Source organism: Arachis ipaensis, chromosome B7 (assembly GCF_059453495.1).
Source record: "Arachis ipaensis isolate K30076 ecotype BB chromosome B7, ASM5945349v1, whole genome shotgun sequence".
NCBI classification, from domain to species: Eukaryota; Viridiplantae; Streptophyta; class Magnoliopsida; order Fabales; family Fabaceae; genus Arachis; species Arachis ipaensis.
The window spans coordinates 104,446,110-104,468,851 of record NC_142442.1 but is presented as its reverse complement, the minus strand read 5'-3'; the positions used below and the strand labels follow the sequence as shown (position 1 = coordinate 104,468,851).

Sequence of the window (22,742 nt, the reverse complement as noted above, 5' to 3'; positions counted from 1 at the left end):
AAGATTCCTAGTTTCACTATTACGGAGAGTGGCATGAGGTTTATACTTGACCCTAGGTCACACAGAGCCTTCTCAAAGTTCATGGTGCATATGGTGCAAGGGATTAGAAAGCATCCGAGATCCAAAAGCTTCTGAGGTAGCTTTTGCCGTACCAAAGCATTGAGTTCTTTGGTAAGAACTGGAGGTTCTTCCTCCAAAGGTTTTGTACCAAATAGCTTATCATTTAGCTTCATTATAGCTCCTAGGTACCGAGCAACTTGCTCTTCCCTAGTGTCTTCATCCTCATCAGAGGATGAGTATTCTTCAGAACTCATGCACTACAGGAGTGCATGCAAGGAAATCTCTATGGTCTCTACATGAGCCATGGCTTTCCTTTAATTCTTGGATAGGGATGTCTTTGGTGGGTGCTGAGCACTCAGTAGGTATGCCATTACTAGCATTGAACACCAGTTCTGGTGGTTCTTTAGGCTTTGAATGCCCATCATGCATCCCTTCACTGGCATTCAATGCCAGTTCTTGTGCCTTTTTAGGGCGTTGAACGCCTAGTGAGGGCTTCCTCACTAACGTTCAACGCCAGCTTTGATGCCTGTTTGGGCGTTGAACACCCAGTAAGGTGTTCCTTACTAGCGTTCATTGCCATCTCAGTTTCTCCAGATTCGGCTCAGCCTCTATGGTGATGGCCTTGCACTCTTCTCTTGGGTTTACTTCAGTGTTACTAGGAAGAGTTTTAGGAGGAGTCTCAGGGATTCTGTTGCTCAGATGACCAACTTGTACCTCCAAATTTCGGATGGAGGACCTTGTTTCAGTTATAAAACTATAAGTGGTCTTAGAGAGATTAGAGACTATAGTTATTAAGTCAGAAAGGCTCTGGTTAGGAGTCTCTATATTCCCTTGAGAAGATGGGAATGGTGGCCTATTGTTGAACCTATTCTAGGTTCTTCCACCTTGATTATTATTGAAGCCTTGCTGAGGCTTCTTTTGATCCTTCCATGAAAGGTTAGGATGGTTCCTCCATGAGGGATTGTAGGTGTTTGCATAAGGTTCTCCCATGTAATTCACCTCTTCCATGGTGGGTTTGTTAGGATCATAAGCTTCTACTTCAGAGGAAGCTTCTTGGGTGTTGCCAGTTACAGCTTGCATTCTAGTCAAATGCTGAGAGATCATATTGACTTGCTAGGTCAAGATCTTGTTCTGAGCCAATATGGCATTCAGAGTGTCAACTTTAAGAACTTCTTTTTCTGAGCTACCCCATTGTTTACAGGGTTTCTCTCAGAGGTGTACATGAATTGGTTGTTTGTAACCATCTCAATAATTTCGCTTGCCTCTTCAGGTGTTTTCTTCAAGTGGAGTGATCCACCTGCAGAACTGTCCAATGATATTTTAGAAATCTTAGACAGACCATCATAGAAAATTCCTAGGATAGACCAATCTGAGAGCATGTCAGGAGGACATCTACTGATCAGTTGCTTGTATCTTTCCCAAGCTTCATAGAGGGATTCACCTTCTTTTTGTCTGAAGGTTTGAACTTCTACTCTGATTTGGCTCATCTTTTGAGGAGGAAAAAATTTGGCCAGGAAATCATTAACTAACTTTTCCCAACAGTCTAGGCTCTCTTTAGGTTGAGAATCCAACCATATTTTAGCTCTTCTCTAAGAGCAAAGGAAAAGAGCATAAGTCTGTAGACCTCAGGATTTACTCCATTGGTCTTAACAGTGTCACAGATTTGCAAGAATTCTGACAGGAATCAATGTAGATCCTTATGTGGAAGTCCATGGAACTTGCAATTCTATTGCAGAAGAGAGACTAGCTGAGGCTTAAGCTTAAAGTTGTTAGCTTCAATGGCAGGTATGGAGATACTTCTGCCATAAAAGTCAGAGGTAGGTATGGTGTAGTCACCAAGAACCTTTCTTGCATCTCCTTCATTATTAGCATTGTCTGCCATGTCTTCAGCTTCTTGTTCGAAATTTTCTGAGAGGTTTCTTCCGGAGTGTCGTACTTTAGCTTGTTGTAAATGCCTTCTTAGAGTCCTCTCAGGTTCAGGATCAAGATTAAAGAGAAGCTCTTTATCTCTGTTCCTGGTCATAAACAAGAAAAATAAGACAAGAAAGAAGAAGAATGGGAGCTCTATGTTCAAGAACAGAGGACTCCCTTTGAGATCTGAAGAAGACAGAAGAATGAAGATAGAAAGAAGGAAGAAAGAAGAATTCGGCTATAAGAGAAGAAGAATTCGAAAATTAAAAAGTAAAAAGAGAAACAAGAATTAAAATATTTTTGTTTTTTATTTTATTTATTTATTGAATTCGAAGATAGAAATTAATTAACTAAAAATATTTGAAAATTAAATAATGAACTTTTGAAAAAGAAGAGAGAGATTGAGAGAAGATATTTTCGAAAATTAGAAGAGGGAATAATTAGTTAGGAAGTTTTGAAAAAGAAGAAAGAGAAAGCAAGTAACTAATTAAGAAATAACTAAAAACAAGATAAGATAGAAGATTAGAAAAGATTTGAATTTGAAATTTAAATTTAGAAAAGATAAGATAGAAATTGAAAAGATTTGATTTTCAAAATTGAAATTAGAAAAGATAATATTAGAATTTGAAAAAAATTTAAAAAAGATTTGAAAGAGATAAGATTTGAAATTTGAAATTTAAATTTTGAATTTTAAAACTGAATTTTAAAATTTGAATTTGAAATAAGATAAGATAAGATATTTGAATTTTAAAGAAAGACAAAAAGATAAGATAGTAATTTGAAAAAGATACGATCTTTTAAAAGATTTGATTATGAAATTTAAAACTAAGATAAGATAAGATAATGATTTTGAAATTAAAATTTGAAAAATTTGTTGCTTTTTTCAAAAATTGAGATAAGGATAAGAAAAGATATTTTATTTTTTTGATTTATGAATTTAATGAAGAAAGAGAAAAACAACAAAAAGACACCAAACTTAGAATTTTTAGATCTAAGACACCTAGAATTAGAAAATTGCAAAGAAAAACACAAAGAGAAAAAAACAAGAAGAAAAAAACAAGAAGAAAAAAACAAGAACACTTTGAAGATCAAGAAGAACACCAAGAACAAAACTCAAAGAATTCAAAGAAAATAAGAACATGCAAAGGACACAAAACTTAAAGATTTTGAAAACTAAATATACCAATTTCGAAATTTTAAAAGAAAAGACACAAGAAGACACCAAACTTAAAAATCGACACAAGATTCAAACAAAACACACTATTTTTGAAAATTTTTAGAAAAAAGACTCAAGAAATTTGAAAAAGACTCAAACAAGAACAAGAACAAAAGACTCAAAAAGCAAAGATTAAATAAAGAAAAGAATATTTTTTTTTCGAAAAAGAAGAATAAAATAAAAGACTCTTAACAAAATTAAAAATAATACCTAATCTAAGCAACAAGATAATCCATTAGTTGTCGAAACTCAAACAATCCCCGGTAACGGCACCAAAAACTTGGTGTACGGAATTACAGTTCGCACAACTGAACCAGCAAGTGCACTGGGTCGTCCAAATACTACCTGAGTGAGTCAGGGTCAATCCCACGAGGATTGTGATTTGAAGCAAGCTATGGTTATCTTGTAGATCTTAGTCAGGTGGATAGAAAAGTTGGTTGGTTGTTTAAAAGCATAAAAGTAAAATAAATAAAACATTACTCAATCGATGGTGAATGCAATGATATGGAGATGGTTAAGGCTTGGAGATGATTTGTTCTTTTGGATCAATTCGGTTTTACTGTCAACACCAACTATGAATGATTTCTTCTATGGAAGGCTGTATGTCATCAACGCCTTTCTTGAGAGGTCGCTAGTGCTCCTCCAGATCTGAACCCCAGGGTTAGTGCGGATCCATTTTGATTGAGGCTGAAGCTCCTGCAGTTCACTCTCCTTAGTGATCCTACTCAAAACGCCACAGACAAGGTCAAATCTTCCGAATTAGAGAATGCTGTGCCTTGGGTTCTAGCCTCTACCACAAAGACTCTAATCTCCCCATACCTCGGCTGAACTGGTGTCTCGAGAAGTCTCCAACGATGTAGTGGATTAGTCATATATGAGATTTATAATCAAGCTAGTGGTTCATCATTGTCGGATGAAAAACTCATTCTAAACCCAGGTAGAATGAGATAACCTTGTCTCGGTTCAATGCATTCATAAGGACGAAGAATGAAGATACATCTTAGAATAGAGAATCAAACACGGATTGAAGATAAAACAGTAGTACCTTATTAATCCATAAAACTCAGCAATGCTCCTCTCCTCAACCTAAGATGTTTAGAGACTCATACTGATAGAAAATATAATGTGAAATTTGAAATATGCCAAGTCACTCTAAACTCTTTGAAAAGATGTAAAGTCTCAAATAAATACTAGACTAATGACTAAGGATTGCATAAGAAGGGTAAAACAGTCTTTTAGTGTAAAAATCCGCTTCAGGGGCCCACTTGGTGAGTGTTTGGGCTGAGCTTGATTTAGATGCACGTGCTAGGAGGCTCTTTGGGCATTGAATACCTGCTTGGGGGTTCATTTTGGGCGTTGGAACGCTGGCTACTCTCTTGTGGGCGTTGGACGCCAGAATAGAGCATATGGCTGGTGTTGAATGCTAGTTTTGGGCCTTCAATTATGAAGCAAAGTATGAACTATTATACATTTCTGAAAAGCTCTGGATGTTAGCTTTCCATAGCCATTGAGAAAGCTCCATTTGAAATTCTGTAGCTCCAGAAAAGCTCTTTGGAATGCAAGGAGGTCAGATCCTGACAACATCTTCAGTACTTTTTTCTGCCTCTGAATCAGACTTTTGCTCCAGCTCCTCAATTTCAGCCAAAAAATACTTGAAATTACATAAAAACACAAAAAATCAAAGTAGAATCCAAAAATCTGAATTTTTCACTAAAACATATGAAAACTTAATAAAACTTAAGTAAAACATGCTAAAAACTATATGAAAATGATGGCAAAAAGCGTATAAAATATCAGCTTATCAACCGCCATTCTCCTTTTCCTTTACCCACACCCACACATGACACACACACACACTAATAGAGGAAAGAAGAGAGCAAAGAGGAACAGAGCTGAGAAATGAGAGATTCAGAGAGTGAGGAGAGAGCCCGAGAAGAGATCCGAGAGAGGGAGACTACTGCGCCATCCCCAGCCACCGTCGTGCACCACCACCACCGTCAAGACGCCGAGCCACCATGCAAGAAGAGGGAGACATCGTCGCTACTGCCACTGTCGAGGGAGAGAACGTGCGTTGCGAGCCAGAGACGCCACAAGGGGGAAGAGGAGCCGTCGTGCTCCATAACTGTCTAGCCACCGTCAAGCTTGGGTCACCATCGTGCCTCACTATGCGTCACCGTCGAGCTTCAAAGAGAGAGAAAGTGCACGAAGATGAGAGAGGGAAAGCCGATCCTGTCACCACCGCCACACCCAGTCGCCGTCATCATCACGAGAGCTCATCGCCATCACTGGCGAGAGTCGCCTCCACCGCTGTCGCTGAAGCCACTATCTCAGTTTGTTGCTCAGCCTTGTCTCTGTTTCTGATTCCCCTCTTGTGTGCTGAAATCACTGTTGGCGTGGTGGTGGCCGTGGGGTTGTTTGTGTTTAAACGAAGCTAATATTGCTGCCGCTTCATTCCTCTGTTCTTTTCAAGTTTTAGTAAGTACCTTGTTCCAAAATCCTCATTATTACTGTTCTGTTTTCATGGTTGATTTAGAATTTTGAGACATTATTGCATTAGGGTTATGTCAATGCCACTGCAAATTGTTCGATGACATTGCTGTTGCTGACTCGATTTAAGGCTATTGCTACTGCAGCGGGTTAGAACGAAATTGAAGTCACGCTTAATTTTGTTGTTTTTGACTAACTAAGGTAGGGGGTTCATTTTAAAAATTAAGAGTTTTTAAATTAAGAATACCAAAAAGCTTACTGAATAATTACAAATAATTTATAAATGCTATGCATGACCAATTAATGAGAATTGATGTAGTTGGAATTTATTAGGGAATGTGAGCATGTCTGAGTATGTTGAATCTGAATTTTGGTATGTTTGATGGTGCTGTAAAGAATTGGGTGATTGAATGAACTATATGTGTGTATTTGTTCATTGTAAGTTTATTATTGATGATTATATGGTCATAGTTGCTGCTGGTTGTATTGTGATTGTGAGTAACGAATGTGGCATTGTTTGTTGAAAAGGAAATATGAATTAAGTTTGAACTGAGGGTTGGCTTGGATTGAGATAAGTTGAGAAGTTATGAAAGTGAGGGAAACCGTAAGGTTGGTAAAGTCCAAATTTTAAGAGGAGATTTTGCCCAATTTTTTTTCTAAAAGTAACCGAAAACGTGGTTTTGTTTCGAAAATCTTATTTATAAACTTATTTTGAAACATGATTTTATAGTGGAAAACATTTAATTTACATATTTACTCATATTGAGAAACGAACTTTGTATTGAAATTTTGTTTTATTAGTAATGATTTGAGAGTTAGAAAAGATTTTGACATTGGAACTAGTTGGATTTTTAGATTTATAAAAGTTTTGGATATGGGACTTGGTTTGCTGATTTATCGGTAGTAATCTGTGAGAATTGAAAATAGGTTTATAGTACTAAATTTGATTCATTTGAATTATGAATTATCAAAAATGTTTTCTGAGAATTGGAAATGCTTTGGTTGGACCCCTCAAAGGGTGGCAGAGCCCGAATTTTAGAGGAAATACTGCAAAAATTTTTATAACACTTCGAGGCTTTGCTTAAAACATTATTCAAAGGAAAACTAGATTTAAGACCTATTCTATTTTGTTTTTAGTTTTTCAAGAAAAGTATTATGTTCTATGTTTACCCTATTGAGAAAAGACTCTTGTTTTAAGTAATGACTTGAGTTTGGTTTACTAAGAAAAGGAATCTCTGCCACAGGAGAGCAAAGAACAAAGATTAAAAGAATATATTAACTAAAAGGGTCTCTGCTATAGGAGAGCAGAGGGCAAGGATAAAGAAAAAAGAGCTTTAAGAGATTGTCTGCCACAGGAGAGCAGATGTGACTTTGTTTGGACCTTAGTGCCAAATGTATAGTGGGGACGCCCACACACTGAGAACTGTTTTCCAGATGTAAGCATACTAGAAGTCACAATGTATGCGGCCTAGCCGTAAGACTTATAAGCACACAGTATGCATCTAAAAAGCTATATCTGGGACTGGTGTCGGGGTAATGTCGGGAGCGGGTAGGCAACCGACACATGAGTTCATGCATCATCCTTATTTGTACATTTGCATTTAATTGGGTTTGCTTATCTTGCCTCTCTGTGATTGTGCTGTTTGTCTTATTGCAATTTATTTGTGTGTTGATCTGTTTCTTGCGCTATTGTTTCTCTGTGATTGGGAATTGAGGTTGTGATTGACATTTGCTTTAAGTTTGGAAGTTTAAAGAAGGTAATTAATTAACAAAGTAAAAATAAAATTAGTATTTCTAAAGGTTTAACAAAATAGTTTTATTGAGTAAGTTAACTATTTGTATTATATTAATTACTTTTACGGCGTTCCCATTCCCTACTGAGAACGTGTGGTTTGTTCTCACCCTAAAATCTTCCACTCTTTTAGTGACACAAGTTTGAAGCTCAGTATGAAGCTGCGAATGACTAATAGATTTACTTATGATATCTATTGCTTTTATAGAGTTCTCTCGCCCTTGTTGTTTCAGTTTTTATTTTATCCAGAGGGATAGATATTGTATTCGAGTTTTATACTGAATGTATTCGTATATAACTTATTATTATTAGTAATTAAACGATTATTATTACTTTAAGTTCTTTGATATGTGATTTTAATTAATGAAAACAAAATTTTCTAGAATTTTCTTAAAAACTGAAACGCGATATCGACGTAAAGGCTCAATATTAAATAGATAATAAAAGAAAACAGGTTAGTAAGGCCTTACTTTTCATACGATCATGACATACTGGAAATTGGGTAATTACAGATTGGTTCGGGTTGGGTACCCACGGATAGGGTATATATTGCCAGCCCTACATGGGGACCACCCTGGGTGCAGGAACTGGTGCCAAACTTGAAGTTGTGGCGTTTGGCGCCAAGGTTGCTTCGCGGACTGGAGCTAAATGCCAATGTCACGGCGTTTAGCACGATAATGCTAGAGAGAAAGTATGCTTCCTTATATATCATTGGAAAGCTTTGGAAGTATAATTTCTAATTCCACTGAAATTGCATCATTTGGACATCTGAAGCTAAAGTTATGCTCAATAGAGGGTGAAGAGGTTAAGGTTGACAGCATCCACAAATTCTCTTTGTACTTGTCTTTAATTCTTGGTTCCTGATAGGACGGAGGTTCAATTCGCATGTGGGTTAGGAACTCGGTTATCCAAAGGAAACGGATTTAACGTTGTAAGTATAGTCCTAACCCGACGAATTGACCCTTCGGATCAAATTCGAAATTCACAAGATATGTTACAAGCAAAACCAAATTAAAACCGAGAGTATTAGACTCCCGAGTCGTCTCCCTAGGAGCACTTTAGAACAATGAGTGTGCAATTCCGGTTGTAGTGATCAACGGGTTAGGAATGAAGAAATGAACATATAAAGCAATAAAAGAACATGCAAAATTGTAATGATTGAATGCATTAAGAAATTAAAGAACCGACTATGTAATATAAACAAGTAAAGTATGAAAGAAATTAACATATAAAGGTATAAAAGATTGAAAGCATAAAGAAAAAGAGTCTTGACTTGGAGTGAGCTAAGGGTCCTGTCCTTGTTGGAACCACAACTATGACAATTGTGATGGATTAGTCTCACTTGATCAACCCTCACATCGGAAGGTAGGTTAAATGAGCATAAGTGTACTTAACCCACAAATCCTAACTTGCTTGCTAATTAACTTAGCAACAAATTAGCGTCAGTGGGAACAAGAACAATTAACAATCCAAGAATTGAAACTAAATGTTGGACATTCCAACTCTAGGAACCCAATTGCTCACTTTCCCCAACCCAATAACCAAAAATTTAGCCTAAAACCATGCTTGACATTTTGTCAAATACTTGGTGGGCAAAAAGCTTAAACATGAGGAAAATGAGTAAAGACTTAAAACTAAAGCAATAATTGATCTCAATCAACAAAGATAACACAAGAGAGCATATAATCAACATCCAACATCAAATTCATCAACAAGAAATTGAAAGCAAGACAAAAGCAAAATTGAACTATAACTTGAATTAGAAGAAAGAGCTATGACAATGTAACTATAAAGAGTAATAACAAGAATTTACTTACAATGAGAGCTTGCAAAATCCAAGATCAAAAATGGAAATGGCACTTGAATGTAAAATCCTAATATAAACCCTAATAGAGATGATGAAAAACTTAGAGAAAAAAACTAAACTAAAACTTCCTACCACTACTCCTAAACTATACTAAAATGATATGGTATGTTATGGCTTCATTCTCCCCTCCAATATTAGCTAGAAAACTTCAGAAATGGGCCGCCAAAGCCCTCAAATCGTGAGGCACGTGTTATTTTAATGAAGTCATGTGCGGACACCTGTGCGGACGCACAGATGCGTGCGTCTGCACACTTCGCGAGAAATCCAGGCCTGTGCGGACACACAGGAAGGTGTGTGCACGCACACTACGCGATGCATGGCTGGACGCGCGACGCGCTTGCTGCACTCCACACGCTTAGGTAGTTATGCGCACGCACACGTCTCTGAGCTCACTCCTTTGATTTCTCTTGCTTCCTCCACTTTGCATGCTCTTCTTCCATATTTTCCAATCCATTCCTACCTTATACACCTGAAAGCACTTCATCAACAACATCAAGGCATCGAATAGAAGGCAAATAGAATGAAATAGATTAAATTAAGTATAGAAGAGCATATTTTCATCATCAAGCACAAATTGGGAGGAGAGATCAAAAGCATGCTATTCAAGGGAATAAGTATGAGTTTATGTGATGAAAATCCATTCAATTCTAACCAAAAATCATCATCAAATATGGATTCATCAGTTGCTCCTTGTGTTTTTGGTTCTCTTTTCCTAAAATTTACCTACAAAAATCATAAAACCAATGAAACCAAAGTACTAATAAAATAGTCTTGAAAATCTTATAGTTACCAAGCAAAAGTCATTAATTTTCTATGAGAAATGTCCAAGAAAAGTGCTTAAGATGCTCATGCATCAGTACGCGGGACTGTGCATGCGTACGCATGACCCTGTGATGGAAGGCCAGACATCGGTTTAAAATTTCTCTCAAAAAGAATTACTTCGTCAATATTATAGTTCCAAACTATCGAATGACCCTCAATCAAAGTTTAATTTAGTTTGTCATAATGCAAACAAATAAAAATCGAGAGTATTAAACCTCGCGTCATCTCTCAAAGGAATTGCACACTACAAAGTTTTTGTTTAATTGTGGCAGCTTTTTCTTTTAATTGTGGAAGTTTATAATCCCCACCAAATGATTTGTGGGGGGTTCTAAAATCTCCGAAATTTGAGGTGCCACGAGGTCTTTTGTGGGGGATTTTTAAAAACCTCCACAATCTATTCAGTGGGGGTTTTTATGTGTGTTTAGTGGAGGTTTTATATTGGACATTTGTAGCGATTTTGAATCACTTTTGTGGCAGTTTAAAACCCCCACAAATTGATTTTTAAATTTAAAAAATAACTATTTTGTGAGATTTTTAATCCTCCACAAATCCTGTATTTATTTATTTATTTTTAATTTCAAATCATTCATTAATCTCATCTCATTTACATACTCTCAAATTAAAAATTTATTTTTTAATATCAAAATTTAGAAACTAAATCTTTTATAACACAATTCCTCAATATAAGATATAACTCTATATATAAAAAAATTCTCAATATTAATAGTTCCAAACATAATTGCATATGGTATTGTTTTACATAATGATGAGTGGATTTTTGATGGTTTAGACTTTCACAAATAAAATCTCGTCGAAGTATAGTCTCTAAACCAATACTAATTCCTTCATACAAAAATTTGTTTGTCACAAGTACAAACCCCTACTTATTCTAATAACCGAAGTATTTAAACCTCAGGTCGTCTCTCAAATGAATTGCAGGGTAGTGTTCTTGTTATTGGCTATGGACATGTATATTTTGGGATTTTGGATAAGAAACAAGAGAAGTAAATGGCAATGGAGATCAATTGATAAAAAGGTCTTGGCAGGGTTTGGCGGTCAAGGATCTCTATTGTCATCGCTAACCACAATATGATAATTGCAAGGATCAATCCCATTAAGTCATCTTCTAACAAGTAGAAGAAATTCGAATGAGCTATATCAATCCAAGTCCATAAGTCCTAGCTATTCACTAATTGAGTCAATGAGAGCTAGAGTCAATGGCTACCAACTATCACTCAGTTGGACATTAGTAACTCAAGAATTCCTAAGTTACCTTCCCAAGCCAAGAACATAAAATTCTACTCTAACATCATCTCAAGAATTTTGACAAATACTTGGAAGGCACAAAAGAAAAGCATAGTGAATTGATAACAAGAATGAAATCTAACAACAATTATTGCAAGAATTAATCAACATCAATCAAAGAGAACATTATTGACATAAATTACCTCAAATTTAATTGAAAAGAAATTGAAGAAACAAGAGTAGATCAACATCAAAGTATAGAAACACATAGGGGAAATTACAAGAAAAGAATAGAAGAACAAGATGTAACAACAAAGAATTGAAATGTAGAAGTAGATGAAAGCATGAATTAAACTCTAGATCTATGCTTATTATCCTACACCTAATCCTAATCCTAGAGAGAAGTGAGAGCTTCTCTCTCTAAAACTAACTAAAAACTAATCCTAATGAGCAAGATCTATGTCAAAGATGTGATTGATGATCCATTCCCCTTCAATCCTTGGTTCTTTTAAGTGTTTTGGCGCCAAAGTTGGTTTAGATTGGGCCCATAGCCTCTGAGAATTCGCTGGACACATTTTCACTCAAAAATCACGTGCCAGAAACGATGCGTATGTGTACAGCACACGTGCACGTCCCTGAGGTTTTTGTGATCCACGCGTGCGCGTGGATGGGTGCATCCAAATCTTTGGCTTTTTCCATGTGTTCTCCACTTTTCATGCTTTCCTCTTCACTACTTTGATCCATTCCTAGCCTTTTCAACCTGAAATCACTAGCAAACATATCAAGGCATTTAGTGGAATCAAAGGTGAATCAAAATTAGCTAATTTAAGGTCTAGAAGGCATGTTTTCACATTTAAGCACAAATTAAGGAAGAATCACAAAATCATGCTATTTCATTGAATAAATGTGAGAAAATGTTGATAAAATGCTCTAAATTTAACACATGATAAACCCTAAAAATAGGGTCTATCACATAACTATTACTATTTTTCTTCCACCATAACAATGATATCAAAATTCTTAGAATATACTAACAATCTTTGGCACGATAACATATTTCATCATCAATGACTTGCATTGTCTCCATCATTCTACAAAATACAGTAAAATTATTTTTTGTTATCATTCCTTTTGAAAAGAAAAACATGGATAAAGTATGGATGCTTCTGCATAGTTCAGGAATCAAGAGTAGAGTAACATTTCTACACAAAAGGGCAAATCGTTGTCAAACTCAAAGCATTCATCCAAATAAATACCTTTCAGGCTGAAAGTTGCAACCTAGGCCACAAGCACGAGAATCACGAATAATATAGTCAAACTTGAAAATCATGAATTTTATAGTACTATTATCAAAAGTACACATATCAATAACAGTCACACAAGATGAGGAAGAAAGGTAGAAAAGCATGTACTTATCAACATCAATTCCATTGTGACCATTTGCTCAATGTGTCTGGTATGACACCAGTTAAGTTGTTTGAGTATAAATCCAACTTCTCCAAATTTATCAAATTTCCAAGCTCATTTGGGATAGGCCCAGTTAAATCATTATTGAAAAGTTCCTTGTCATTGAAATGAAAAATATTTTAATAACTCCATGGTAAAATTTCCCATTAATAATTAAAAGATGCAAGAATGGTAAGAAATTGGTCAAGATCAAGCAAAAAATGTATTTATAGCTTGTATGACTTTATAACGCTTTCTTCAGCCATTCAACTATTTCTGAATATCATATGTTTCAAAACGTACAGCCTTTGCAAATTCTAAAGTTTGCCATGTTTTGGAACTAGGTGACCCAGAAGTTGTGCATTTCCAATATCACTGACCAAACAAAAACACATTTCACTATGTACACAAAGAGCACATAAAACCACAGGTAAAATGATATAATAACTTACATGCTGGTCACACTATTATCTTGGTTGCAAGTGATATGAAACCATATAAAAGAATTTACAAGATTAGCATCCCAGGTTTAAAGAGCATTATTAGGATCTTTCAACTCTCTATGAGTCTTGAGTGCATACAGGGCATCACCTGTCATAGAAACAAGATATAGATGCAAACATCCCTGTTGTCTAATAACATGGACTATGGAGTATAAAAAAAAACAAGTTTCATTCTTTTTTCCCTTACAAAAAATATCACAAGCTATCAAGTGAGATTGTAGATCAATTGGTACTGGCACTAGTCTCCTGCATTAGGAAAAAAGTAGAAGCCACTTATACATAATAAAAAAATTAAGAAAGTATGCATACATGAAAAGAATATTGAGCAGCAACTACCAATTTGTTGACAATATTTTAACCATCACAATTGGTATTAGTTGTTCTAACTATATCTTGTATATCTACTTTATATTCTTTTGTTCCAATCCCTTATTTGGACTTTTAAATTCCCGCAATAATCTATCAAATACTTATGACTTCACTGCCTTTTCTTGATCTAAATCATCAAAGCTAATTAATCCTGTTATTACCACTGCACATAGTGTATCAAAAATTCAGAATGAAAAAGCTTCTGGCAGTTACACTCCTGTTGATGGTGGCAAGCTCTTCTTTGGCCACCATAAGAGTAGAGACTTAAACTGGCATAATGAAATAGAGCAGAAAAATGCATAAAAATTCCAAATTTGATTTGCATAATTACAAATTAGCAATGGGAAATCAATAGGAACCCATAAGAGTACAACCTTCACAACGATTGCTAGTAAAGAAGATACCACTTCTTTGAAAATTGAACACTACAGGTTATGACATCGATCATAGCAAAAGGTAGATTTAAAAAAAGTACCAGAAAATGAGAGTGAAAATGTGTTTGCGAATACACGAGATGCACATAAACCATGGGAAGCAGAAAAACGAAGTCTTGGCATGAAACTTTCTTGGCGTCTCTCCCACAGCTCCTCCAAAATCTTACTTTGGAAGACGAGGGTCAGTAAGACGTCTCTCCTGTAGCTCCTCCATTGATAAAAGCTAGAAAAAATTTATAATCTGAAATCAGCAACACCATTTTCATTCTTAAATCTTAATAAATAACCATGTAACTTACCTTATCTGGTGGAGGCACAGATGGAATGGCTACCTCCTGGTGGACAAATCCTAATTCTTCTTTATGTATATTAAGAAACTAACATAAGCATCCTCTGAATTTAAGAAAGAGAATATGTTAAATGAATATGTCTCAGTTGTTGCACGAGAAAGTCCATTCAATACTGTCTTTAAGAAGAACATAAATTACTTGAAATGAAGCCAGCAAAATGAACACAATATCTCCCTTTTGAATTGCATCAACTCTCCGCAGAATGTTCATACTAAGCATGTTTGTTTACAATTGATCAACTTTATATACAATTGGCACTGGAAGAAGAATGTTCATACTAAGCATGTTTGTTTACAATTATAAAGTAAAGCAAACAATTAATTTATTTTAGCAGTGCAATAATCTACATGAATGCATTGAGTTTATCTTGGTACAGAAGCATAGAGAGCTTGAAAATTGAAATTACTTACTGCTATTATTGCTTAGATAGCTTATTCTTAATAAGTTATTTACCTATTTGTATTCAAAGTTGATTACCTACTAATTGATCTGGTCTCAGCAAAAGAGATTTAGACAAAGGATAAATAGTTCAATAAATATATATATCTCATCTTAAGAGAAGTAAAAAGAATCAGAAAGAGAAGTTTATGAGTAAACATGCTTACTGTGTAGGTCCCCTGGAAGAATAATGACAAGCTAGTAGGATTTGCTTACAAGCTCAATGTGTTGGCATGAAACTTTCTTGCTATCATTAATTGTAGCAGATGCTGATCCTGAATCCACAATGAGAGCATTAGTTGTGTGATTGTTCGGTTATCGTTCACTTTGAAAGTCGTGAGAAGCTTGAGTCGAGGATTCCAATTCTTGCATTCTCCAAATCTTAGTCTACGAAATCCATAGAAGAGGTGCAGAAATAGCAATCTAGAGTCATTGAAAACATAGAAGCAAGTGAGAAAGTATCCATATGAAGCTTAATTAGCCACAAATTGGAGTTAACAGAGATCTCAAATTCAATTCACCTCTCTCACAGACACGGAGATTGTCTGAACAAATTCTGATTGGAAATGACTGAGAAATTTAAGTTCCGAACTAAACAGAACAAATTAGGAAGAAATTCTCACCGCAATGACTTAGAACGACATGAGAATCAGTTCTACGAGGTCTGATAGCCTCGAATGCAGTTTCAATTGAAGCTTCTAGAGACTCCCACTCGCTCGCTTTTTAGATTTCCTCAGCCAGCTCCACCAAGTCCACACCAAAATCGCGCTCTGTGTAACACCCTAATTACCCTAAGCCTTACCTCACATCGTAAGGCAAAGGTTAATCAAAGGTTACGATAATTCTAAAGCTTAAACATATTATATAGAAAGAATTAATATATTCTAGAAGCCCAATGAATGATTAAGCTCAAAAATAGAGTTCAAAAAGCGCAAATCGTACTCACGAAACTACACTAAACGAAGCACATATCAAGGGATAAGTAAATAGGTGTATCAAAAGATAATAATATAGAGATCTAGCTACCGCTCACAGAGTTTAAGTCGGCTAGTTACATACAGACATACAGAGTTTAGATAGTTAAAACAGCTTATACAAACTTCCTCTCAATGTAAGCCTATAGGCAAAATAAAAACAAAAAAGTGAGAGATCTATACAAAAATAATCAAAAGGACTTCAAAATAGGATAAAGGTCTTCCGCTCTATCACCAACAAAGCAACTCACTGAGGTGGGTTGCGACCTTCATCTGAAAAATAACAACAGAATATGGTATGAGAACCGGAGGTTCTCAGTACAGTAACAGTGCCCAGTGATGTAAGATGTAAGACTTCGGAATGCCAGAGGCAATCCTAGAACTTCATATCCATCACAAGATTCAACTTAAAGCATAACTAAAACATTAAAACATCACTTAAAACCATAACATAATAAAGGGGTAATCTAAATTACGGTATTTTCTAATCTAACAGTTCTACGTTATCGCACAGGCTTCACCAACCTATCCTCCATGCAATCCCATCGCCACCACCTTGCGAACCTCCTCAAACCCAGTAGAATACACAATTAATACATTGCAAGTAAAACACAAGTATAAGCGTATATGTCAAGTAATTCAAATAGGCAATTAGGCAGGTTATATAATTAGGCAAGCAATTCAAGTCGGCAAAGCAAGCTAACAGATAAAAGATGCACATGATAAATGTCTGTCCTATTGGCTGTGATATCACTTGTCGGTCTATAGATGCCAACCCGATACATCCTTCTGAATGTCGCCTTTCTGCCACGTCCGAGGATATAGCACCTGGCATGCTTTTGTTTTGAGAAATAGTGCCTGGCACACTATCGTTCCGAGGATATAGTGCCTGGCTCACTTGCATGCTCATTCCTAGGATAGTGTCTGGCACACTCTTGCGGCAGAGAAGGAAAGTAACAACAACATCTATTTCATCATAAACCATTCCAAGGATATAGTGCCTGGCACACTCTCTACATCCAACACTTCGCTAGTTCACCCACAACTTCAGAAACTTAAGTCTCCGTCTTCTAAACTCATAACCAAAATGCCCCTGTTTATTGATGAGCCCCAATCCTAGGGTATATTTTGTGTTGAATTTAGAGGGTTTTATTAACATTCTACCACACTTATCCATATAAAATGGATGGTTTTATGTCTCCTTCCTAATTTTGCTTGATGATTGAAAACATGCTTTTTAGGCCCTAAATGAGCTATATTTTTATCTCTCTCTATTACCATTCGATGTCGTGATCCGTTTGTTGAGTTATTTCAGAGTTTATAGGGGCATGAATGGCCTAGAAGAGAAGAAGGAAGCATGCATAAGTGGAAGGAGCATGGAAGATGGAGCTTTGAAGTATTGACATCGATGTGCACGGGTACCCGACGTGCACGCGTGGAAGCTGAATTCTGGAATTGGCATGCAAGCATGGACACATACCCGTGGCTGGGTGGAATCTTCATCGACGTGTACGCACGCCTGACGCGTACGCGTGGACCGCAAAAGCCCATCGATGCGTACGCCTGACCTACGCGTACACGTGATGCGTGCACGTGACCTCTTTAGTGAAAACGTGCCTAGCGATTTCAGAGGGTTTCCAGGCCCAATTCTGAGTAGAATTCTAGCGGGAAAAGATTAAAAGAACCAAGGATTGAAGGAGAACTCATCCTTTACACATTTTTTAGTTAGTTACTTTTGGAAGTTGCATTTTTAGAGAGAGAAACTCCAACTTCTCTCTAGGTTTTTTTAGCTTTCTCATTCCCAATTGTGCTTGGATACTTTGGTGAGATCTGAATCTGATTCAAGTTTACATTGCTCTAGAGTGTAGATCCTCTCCTTCTATTTTCAATTTAGTGTTTTTGATGTTCTAGTATTGTAGATCTTGGATCTAGACCTTGTTACTTGATTTCCATTAATGAATTGAGGAATTCCACTTTTATTGTTGTTAATTGTTTGATTGTTGTTGATTGTTTGCAATAGATAGCTTTAATTCAATTCCTTTCTCCAATTTCATGATGCCTTCCATTGTTGCTCACCAATTGCTTGATAAAATGTCAACTTTAGCTATGGAGTAGTTCTTCACTGTTGGCTTAGGGGTTGGGTAATTGGAAACAATTGAATTATTAAGGTCTTTTATTGATTGGCAATTGGAAATTGCTAATGATTTGAATGACACTAACTCTAGTCTCTCCCTAGGATTAGACTAGGACTTGTGGACTCAAATTGATTATCTTCACTTGACTTTCCTTCATAGATAGAGGTTAACTAAGTGGAGCAATAACCAATTGATGTCACAATTAATGGAGATAATGATGATAGGACTTCCAATTCTCAACCCTAGCCAAGGCTTTTATATTGATTGGTTGTCATTCACTCTTGCTTGATTTCAAATTCTTGTGTCCCTTAGTTTCATTGTCATTTGTTCGTTACTTTTATGCAAGCTAGTTTACACTTCTCGTATTCAATCTCAAACACCAAGAGATTCCTAACCAATGATGTGCATCCTAAGGCAACTCCTAGGGATAACGACTCGAGACTAATGCTCTCGGTTATTGATTTGAATTGTGGACACACATTTTCTTTGTTTGATGCGCTATAGTTTATTGGTGTAGAGCTATACTCACGACATAATTCCATTAGAGAATTCTATACCGACTAAATATAGTTTATCATTTATTCACTTCTTATTTTCTCCCTTGATTCAAAGCCTAAACTGGTAAAAAGGTTTTAAGTAAGTGTTATGAAACTTTACAAGCTTGCCAGATAGGTAAAACAGTTAAAAACAAAGTTTTCATTGAAAAATAGGGCAGTGTGTGTACGCACAGGGGTGTCCGTGCATACGCCGATATGAATTTTCAAGAAGTGTGCGTACACATAGAGGTGTGCGTACGCACAGTAGGTGAAATTTTCATTCTGCTAATACGCATGATGCGTGAAAACGCCGTGAACAGAATGCACCTTCCAGTGTGTGTGTACATAGCGTGGTAGCGCTCCCAACAGCAGCCATATCCCCATGTTTGCGTGCGTACATAGCTGTGCGTGCGCGTACTTTCAAAAATACACAGGGTGGGCGTGCGCACAAGGCTGTGCGTGCGCACACAAACCAAAATTCGCAAATTCTGGAGCATTTACAGAATTAAGATTTTGACACTAACTTTTGAATGATCATAACTTCCTCTACAAAATCCATTTCCTACAAGCTTTATATCAATGTAAAGCACTCTAAGCCTTCTTTAATTTAAAACAAGTTTTGTGCAATCTTAAGCTTTGAGGCTCAAGTTATGATCCGTCAAAGTTAGCCCAAAACTCATTTTTACCAAAAACAACAAGGTCTTTAACTTTCCCAAAATTCACAACCAAAACCCAATCAAACCAAAACCTACTCAATTACACTATAAAATACTACCACATACTATACTTCTCCTTCCCATTGCAAATTTAATCAATGCCAAACCTCTTTCACTCAATCTTTCCACCATAACTCAACAATAATCCATAATTCACAAATCCAAACCTCAACTTCACAATTCCCACACAATTAACATCATAACTCATCAACACCATTCTGAACCATCAGAGTCCTTATTCATCAACATCCAAAAATATCATAAACAATCATAATTCTCCTCATTTAACAATGACATTTCCATTAATAATCATCAATCATCAACAACATCAACAACTCTCAACAACCATAATAAATCTCAACATTCATCATCAAAATTCTCAACGTCAACAACCATCAACATATAATATCACTCCTCAACCATATCCACTCTATACACTATTATGTCTATCACTAAATCACAATTCACATTCAATTAACGTATACATTCAATTCAATCCTATCTTAAGGTCAACTAGCCTAAGTGTCCGGAAATATTATATATTACATAGAGGAACCAAAATCATACCTTGGATGATACCCAAAATGTACACTGTACCAAGACTGAAATCCAACAAGCTTTCAATTACCAACACCACTTCAAAAAGGCCACAATCAACTCCACAAACAAGCTATACATCATAAACATATCAAAAATTAAAACCTAACAATGAAAAAGACACAGAGTAAAAGATAATCAAAGGTTATGACAATAATAAAGCTTAAACATATTAAAGAAAAAGACACAGAGTATCAATGAAACACAGTCGGTCCATCCCTCAGGCTCATGAGGACGAACCACTCTGATACCACTAAATGTAACACCTTAATTACTATAAGCCTTACCTCGCATTGTAAAGCAAAGGATAATCAAAGGTTATGACAATTCTAAAGCTTAAACATATTATATAGAAAGAGTTAATATATTCTAGAAGCCCGATGAAGGATTAAGCTCAAAAATAGAGTTTGAAAAGCGCAAAACGTACTCACAAAACTACACTAAATGAAGCACAAGATATACGTACGGATATCAAGGTATATATAAATAGATGTATCAAAAGATAATAATATAGAGATCTAGCCGCCACTCGCGGAGTTTAAGCCGGCTAGTTACATACAGACATACAAAGTTTAGATAGTTAAAACAGCTTATACAAACTTCCTCTCAATGTAAGCCTTTAGGAAAAATAAAAACAAAAGTGAGAGTTCTATACAAAAATAATCAAAAGAACTTCAAAATAGGATAAAGGTCCTCCGCTCTGTCACCACCAAAGCAACACACTGAGGTGGGTTGCGACCTACATCTGAAAAAAAATAATAAAATATGGTATGAGAACCGAAGGTTCTCAGTATGGTAACAGTACCCAGTGATGTAAGATATAAGACTCCGGGACGCTAGAGGCAATCCTAGAACTTCATATCCATCATAAGATTCAACTTAAATCATAACTAAAACATTAAAACATCACTTAGAACCATAACATAATAAAGGGGTAATTTAACTTAGGGGATTTTCTAATCCAACAGTTCTCCGCTGTCCCACAGGCTTCACCAACCTATCCTCCCTGCGATCCCATCGCCACCGCATTTCGAACCTCCTCAATCCTAGTACAGAATTAATACAATGCAAGTAAAACACAAGTATAAGCATATATGTCAAGTAATTCAAATAGGCAATTAGGCAGGTTATACAATTAGGCAAGCAATTTAAGTCGGCAAAACAAGCAAATAGATAAAAGATGCACATGATGAATGCCTGTTCTATTGGCTGTGATATCACTTGTCGGTCTATAAATGCCAACCCGACACATCTTTCTGGATGTTGCCTTTCTGCCACGTTCGAGGATATTGCGCCTGGCACGCTTTTGTTCTGAGAAATAGTGCCTGGCACACTATCGTTCCGAGGATATAGTGCCTGGCACACTCCTGCGGCAGAGAAGGAAAGCAACAACAACATCTATTTCATCATAAATCATTCCAAGGATATAGTGCCTGGCACACTCTCCACATCCAACAAATCCATTAACCTCAAATCATCACCAGTCATCACCATTTCTCATCTCAATCCACTTTCAATTATCAATTCTCAATATTCCAAGGAAATAGTGCCTGGCACATTCTCCTTCAATATCCATCAAGCTCATAATAACCATCATCAGTTCTTAATTCCACAAGTTACAATCCATTCACAAGTTTTCAAGACATTGCCAATAAAACACTTCGTTAGTTCACCCACAACTTCAGAAACCTAAGTCTCTATCTTCTAAACTCATAACCAAAATGCCCCTGTTTATTCACTTCTTGTTTACTCCCTTGATTCAAAGCCTAAAACTGGTAAAATGGTTTTAAGTAAGTGTTACAAAAGTTTGCAAGCTTGCTAAAAAGGTAGAACAGTTAAAAACAAGTTTTTCGTTGAAAAATACGGCAGTGTGCGTGCACACGCCCATAGGAATTTTCAAGAAGTGTGCGTACGCATAGAGGTGTGCGTACACACAGTAGGTAAAATTTTCATTCTTCTCATACACAGGATGCCTGCGAACGCCCTCAACAGAATGCACCTTCCAGCGTGTGCATACGCACAAGGCTGTGCGTGCGCACAGCTTGCAAAACTTCGTTAGTTGTGTGTGCGCGCAGAGCGTGCTAGCACTCTCAACAACAGCCATATCCCTGTGTGTGCGTGGGCACACTTTAAAAAATACACAGGGTGTGCATGCGCACAAGGCTGTGCGTGCGCACAAAAACCAGAATTTGAGAATTCTGCAAAAGTCTATTTCCTACAAACTTTATATCAATGTAAAGCACTCCAATGCATCTTTAATTTAAAACAAGTTTTATGCAATCTTAAGCTTTGAGGCTCAAGTTATGATCTGTCAAAGTTAACCCAAAACTTATTTTTACAAAAAACAACAAAGTCCTTAACTTTCCCAAAATTCACAACCAAAACCCAATAAAACAAAAACCTACTCAATTACACTATAAAACACTACCACATACTATACTTCTCCTTCCCATTGCAAATTTAATCAACCCCAAACCACTTTTACTCAATCTTTCCACCATAACTCAACAATAATCCATAATTCACAAATCCAAACCTCAACTTCACAATTCCCACACAATTAACATCATAACTCATCAACACCATTCTGAACCATCAGAGAGCTTATTCATCAACATCCAAAAATATCATAAACAATCATAATTCTCCTCATTCAACAATGACATTTCCATTAATCATCATCAATCATCAACAACATCAACAACTCTCCACAACCATAATAAATCTCAACATTCATCATCAAATTTTTCAACATCAACAACCATCAACATATAATATCACTCCTAAACCATATCCACTCCATACACTATTATATCTATCACTAAATCACAATTTACATTCAAT

General features: G+C 36.2%; 1 non-coding gene across 1 annotated transcript; it reads left to right on the top strand.

Moving 5' to 3' along the window:
* Window positions 1-1,437: 1,437 nt before the first annotated feature.
* On the top strand, window positions 1,438-1,540 carry LOC148553598 (small nucleolar RNA R71). Its single transcript, XR_015893756.1, has one exon. It is a non-coding gene; the product is annotated as a small nucleolar RNA R71 (small nucleolar RNA).
* The last annotated feature ends 21,202 nt before the right edge of the window (window positions 1,541-22,742 follow it).